Source organism: Micromys minutus (assembly GCF_963924665.1).
Source record: "Micromys minutus genome assembly, chromosome: X".
NCBI classification, from domain to species: domain Eukaryota; kingdom Metazoa; phylum Chordata; class Mammalia; order Rodentia; family Muridae; genus Micromys; species Micromys minutus.
This window is the reverse complement of record NC_137970.1, coordinates 14997120-15003342: the sequence shown is the minus strand read 5'-3', so window position 1 is coordinate 15003342 and position 6223 is coordinate 14997120.

The following is a 6223-nucleotide window of genomic DNA, read 5'->3' as shown; positions in this document are numbered from 1 at the left end:
GGATTTGTTTTGTGTGGTGCTGATGATCAAACCCAGGACCTTGCATATGCTAGGCCAGCACTCTGTCACTAGATAACATTCCACTGTGCTCCTCTCCCACATTTTCTTTATCTGTTTCCCTGTTTATGAGTAGCTAGGCTGACCCCAGGTCTTAGCCATAATGAATTGCACCACAGTAAACACAGATGCGCAGCTATCTCTTTGGTATGCTGACTTCATTTTCTTTCAATATATGTTTACACATGGGTTTGCTGGATCCCACGGTGGTTCTACTTTCCTCCATTTTGAGGCTCCTCTGTACTGTTTGATATATGGACTGCCCTAACTCACATTTACATCAGTGGCATAAGAGAGGTCCTTCCCCCCATTCTCATCAGTGTTCACTTAATAATAATAATAGCCCTTCTGGGATGGAATTTCACTGTCGTTTTTAGTTGCCATTCCGTGATAGCAATTATCATGCATCCTTTGGCAAGTTGTAGTATTTCTCTTTAGAAATGTCTATTCAGATCACTTGCCCATTTAACTGGATACTTGGAGTTTTGTTGTTCATTTTTTCTTCTTTATATTTTCTGGGCATTAACACTCCATCAGATAAATAGTGGACAAACAACTTGTCCTAGTCTGTAGGCTGTTTCTTCATTCTGTTGAATATTTTCTTTGTTATAAGCAGAAAATTTGTAGTTTGGGGAAAAAAAACTCATGGCCCATCTCGGAGTGTTTCCGTTATGTTTTTCTTTTCTGCAGTTTCACACCTTTCACTTAAGTTTTTGATCTATGTAGAATTGATTTGGGGACCAACTGAGATAAGGTCAAGTTTACTCATCTGATTGTGGCTATTCCATTCATCCTGCATCTTTTTTTGATGTACTCTCTGTAATGTATATATTTTGACACCGTTGTTTTTATTCATTTAGGTCTTTGCTTTGTTTTATTATTTTGTTTATGCTTTGTAGTGCTGGGGATAGAATACAGGGCCTCGTGCACATATGCAATCGTTCTAGAGTTTTATTTCTGTTTTTTATCCTTCTTTCTTTATTTCTTTTCTTTTTTTCTTTTTTTTTTTTCTTTTTTTCTTTTTTTTTTTTTTGGTCTTGGAAGAAGACTTTATTTAGCCCAGGCTAGCCTCAGACTTCCTATGCAGTCAAGGATGACGTGGAACTGCTGATCCTCTTGTCTCTACCTCCCAAGTGCTGTGATAACATGCATACACCACCACATAGAGCTTGGTTTTTTTCTTCACTTATCTTTCCCATGAGCGTATATTCATTGTATGTGGTATCGGATGTCATAAAGACAATTTCATACAAGTGCGTACAATATGCTTTCAGCATATTCTTCCCCATCAGTCCTGCCTTCTTCTCTATCTCCTGTTACTCACCTTCCTTCCCTAGTCAGTTCCATTTCGACTTCCGTGTTTTGACGTCTGTTTTGAAATTTAATCAGCTGTAGGCACATGACTTCATTTTGGAGATCTGCATCCTTGGTTAAGTTTATGCCTAGATTTAAAAAAAAAAAAAAAACCTATTGTGAATGAATTGCTCACATAATTTATTTCCCAGAAAATTGGTTACAGTAGTATAGAAAGGCTACTAATTTTTGTATATTGCTACCTAATTGAGTTTGCTTACCAGTTCTAATAGTCTTTTGATTGAATCCATGAGCAGAATCATCATCTGCAAGCAGGAATAATTTGATTTCGTCCCCTCTTGTTTGTATGTCTTCTGTTTCTTTCTCTTGCTTAATTGCTCTGATTAAAACATCTGGTAGTATGTTGAATGAAGTCAGTGAGAGCAGACACATTTGTCATGTTCTCGATCTTAGAAGAAAAAATACTTTGCATTTTCCTTATTCAGCATAAGGTTGACTATGAGTTCCTCTTACTTCCATTTTATTAGGTTGAGGTTCAATTTTTCTGTGTCTAATTTTTTTCAGGGCTATCATACAGAATGCCAAATTTTATTGGGTGTGTGTCTGCATCTATTAAGATGATCATATAATTTGACTTAATGTATTCGATTGATTGAGTTGGATATGTTGATGTTACATCACCAGAATGAAGCCAACTTGGTCTTTCCTGATGTCTTCATTAAATTTGATTTTTCTGGCATTTTGTTGAAGTTTTGTGTCTATGTTTATCAGAGCAGAGACACTGGTCCATAACTTTGCCTTTTGTTGTTTTATTCAGATCTGGGCTTGACAACAGGTTAGTGCCGGCCTCTGAAAAACTTTGGAAGGTTTCGTTTCCTCTCAGTCTTATGGGAAACATTAGGAAAAAGTCATGTTCTTTAAAAGTGTCCTAAACTACTGCAGTAAAACTATGTTCTAGACTTTTCTTTGTTGGGAGACTTCTTATTTCTGAATCTATTTGTTTTTAATGATTTTAGGGTTCATTTGGTAAGTCATATGTGTCCAGACATTCTTCCAAGCTAGCCTGTTAGCATACAGGTTTTCAACATAAGTCCTAATGATCCCTTGAATTTCTGTTGTAACATCCCATTTTCTTCATCTATAATTTTATTAATTTGGATTTTGTGGTTTTGTGGTTTTGTTCTGTTAGTCTAGCTAAAATCCCATGTCATAGATAGATAGATAGATAGATAGATAGATAGATAGATCATACATTCATACATCATAAATGTAAAACAATGTTCCTGTGAATTCTGTTAGCCACTCTGTTGCTGTAAAAGCAAATATGTAAGTTAAATACACTTCTTGGGGCTGAAATAGCAAGTTCAGCAACACTAGGGCTGAGAACTTGAAATAAAAGGGCTTGCAGCTGGGGATGAGGTAGTCCTGCGAGCAGATAAGAGAAAGGCTGGGGCTCTGGGAAAACAACAAAGCTTATTTTGACAGGCTCCAGCTGCCAGAACAGAGAGACCAGTGACCTTTCATGAAGTCTTTCATCTAATTGCAACAGACCCCACAGTAAGAAGAGCTTCTGAGAAAAGCTCTGCTTGTTACATTCTTGCTCTTAGAGGTTTGGAAAGGCAAGGCACCTCTAAGTTAATATGTGATCTGCAGATGTGCTTATAAGACGGACTACGTGCTCAGAGTCACCAGAGCAGTAGGTGGGAGAGAAGGGCTGATTAATGAGTGACTATTTCAGGCTGCCTCACACCCAGGCAGCAGGCAGAGCTGAGCTTGGTTTTCTCCCATGCCCCTGCTGGCAGCAGCAGGACTAACTGTGGACTAGCTTGCCTGCAGAGTTCTCTGCTCAGGCCCTGAAGGACCCTGATATATTCACAAAATCTTCTTTTAAATCCACAATACATCAGACACTGTTACTGATGCTATGGTGTGCTTACAGACAGGATCCTAGCATGGCTGCCCTCTGAGATCCCCTATGAGCAGCAGATACTTACACCCAACCAATGGACTGAAGTCAGGGACCCCTGTGGTTGAATGAGGGAAAGGCAGAAGAAGCTGAGGAGGAGGGCAACCCCATACGAAGACCATCATTATCAACTAACCTGAACCCCTGAGTTCTCTCAGACACTGAGTCACCAAGCAGGCAGCAGACACCCGCTGGTCCAAGTCCCCTGACACATATACAGCAGAGGACCGCCTGGTCTGGCCTCAGTGAGAGATGATGCACCTAACCCTCCTGAGACTTGAGACCCTAGGGAGTGGGGAGGTCTCATGGGGTGGGGGATATCCTCTTGGAGACGGGGACGGAGGAATGAGATGAGAAACTGTCAGAGGATAAACAGGACTGTAAAAAAGATTTAATAATAATAATAATAATAATAATAATAATAATAATAATAATAATAATATTCACAATACAAAGCCCACTATGCCAGTTCTGCCTTAGGAAAGCCTCCTTCGCTCTCCTTTTAGATGGTCTGCTTTGCTTAGCTTTGTGTCTACTGCTTTGCTAACTAAGCATTTGGTCAAACCTCCTATGGATCCTGAGTGAATTCACTGCTCAAGAGACATGCTGTGAACATCTGCAACAATTTCAACAAGTAATTGAAGCAAAGAAAGGGGTCAGGGGAACTCCTGGTCTATGATAGACTAGTCAGAAGCACCATGGGCCTGGATGTGCACTTGGTATCTGAAGTAAAGGGTAGTTAATGTGAGAGGCGCCCTTAGCCCATGAGATCCTCCCGTCCACAGCATTATCTGAAAGAGAAACTGTGTCTGCAGAAAAGCCCCACCTATAGGAAAGGTTACTAATAAGAATAAAGCAGAAATGAGGATGCCAAAATGGAGCCTGTTATTTTGTATGCTAACATAAAAGAAAAAAGAAAAACTGGGCACATATGGTATCAGAAATTAAATCTAGAGGATAATGAGAGTCTAATGGGAGAAAAAGGATCATTTTTTTCCTAAAGGTTTATTTCATAATCCAGTGATATTTAGAGGTTTGTAAACAGAAGGCAAAGAGCTTGGACATTTTTTGGGGCTACTGTTCCAACTTTACAATCAAATGTGTTTGTTAGTCTCTGGAAAGAGAGTTAGAGGTCTCTGAGGGTATGTTCTGGAGTATACATTTGAATCATTTTAGGATCAAAATGTACTCTCTTCAGTCTTCTGAAGATCAGTGTTCATAGGCTTGAGTCTAAGGGATCTGTTGTCTGTGTTTAGGGTGTAAAGTATTTGAATTCTGGGAGTCAATAAATGCTGGAGTTGATGTGTTTGGGGAAGTTCTCATTTAAGGTTCTGTTCTCCAGAACGCCTTGTGCATTTGTATCCTGGGTTTGCATGGATGAGATGTTTGCAGTCTGTAATCATGAGAAGTATCTGTGAAGTACATCAGCTTCTATTCTCACTGCGAGCACAGAAGCAAATTGAGGAAGGAATGGCTGGTTTGGGCTCACAATTTGAGGGCCCAGTTGCTCAGGGTGGAGAAGACCTGGTGGCAGGAACTCAAGGCAGCTGCTCACATTTTGGGCGGGATGTGGTCCATTTGTGAACCACAGACTCTTTCGGGGGTCTCTGTTCCATGGTAAGAGTCTGAGATGTCTAGGTCCATGCCCCAAATCTGAACACTTCTTAAGTTTTCTCAATTTCTTGTATTTCTTCCGTGTGTGTGTGTGTGTGTGTGTGTGTGTGTGTGTGTGTGTGTGTGAAGTCATGGTATTTGGGGATTTATATGCAGGGTATGAAACTTCTGGCTTCTTTTGGAACCTGTGTTCTGTAGCTTCCAGCACTGTGTCCACAGAGTCAGGACTGTGTAAACATAACTGAACACTGAAGTGCATTGGAGGCTGTGTTTAGGGCATGAGGTCTCTGACACAGTTCAAATTATTTTTTATAAGAATGAATCTGACCAGGCAGTAGTGGCTCACACCTTTAATCTCAGCGCTCGGAAGGCAGAAGCAGTCAGATTTTTGTGAGTTCAAGGCCAGCCTGGTCTACAGAGTGTATTCTGGGACAGTCAGGGATACACAGAGAAATCCTGTCTCAAAAAAGAAAAAAAGAAAAAACTACAACAAAATAATCTAAATTAATTTTGTGCTGCATACAATTTTCAGTCCTCTGTGCTTTATGCCATAGTGTTTGAGTCTAAGGCATTTGCAAGTCTGTTCTGTGGGTCAGAGATATATGAACACTTAGGGAGCTGAGTCAAAAATGTGGAGGGAAATATTTGTAGATATGTGTGCATGTTGAATGGCCACACAATTCTCTTTCAGAGTTGGAATCTGGTAATTATGAACAAATAATCAAGGCATGCAGTTAAACCAATACCCCAGGATAGTTGTAAATGTGGCCCAAACAAAACTGTAAACAAACTTACTTAAAATGTTTATGATTTATTTCTCTTTATATTAAACTGCCTATACAGTTCTCAGCACTAAAAAAAGATGTACAACCTTCAACATCTTTTGAGGGTATGTGTCCAGAGTTTTCTTTCTTTTTTTAATATTTATTTATTTTGTGTATATGAGCATACGGTTTCTGTCTTTAGACACACCAGAAGAGGGCAACAGATCCCATTACAGATGGTTGTGAGCCACCATGTGGTTGCTGGGATTTGAACTCAGGACCTCTGGAAGAGCAGTCGGTGCTCTTAACCGCTGAGCCATCTCTCCAGCCCCCGTGTTCAGAGTTTTCTTTTGGCATTTTTGATATCTGTGTTCAGAATGTGATCACTCACATCTTGGGATGTTCATGTTCTAGGATTTCAATTTGTCACATTTGAGTCTCTGAATTCCTTACACACCTGTGCTACCTATTGCATTTGAGTCAGCCAGGTGGCTCTGTGTTGAAGGAC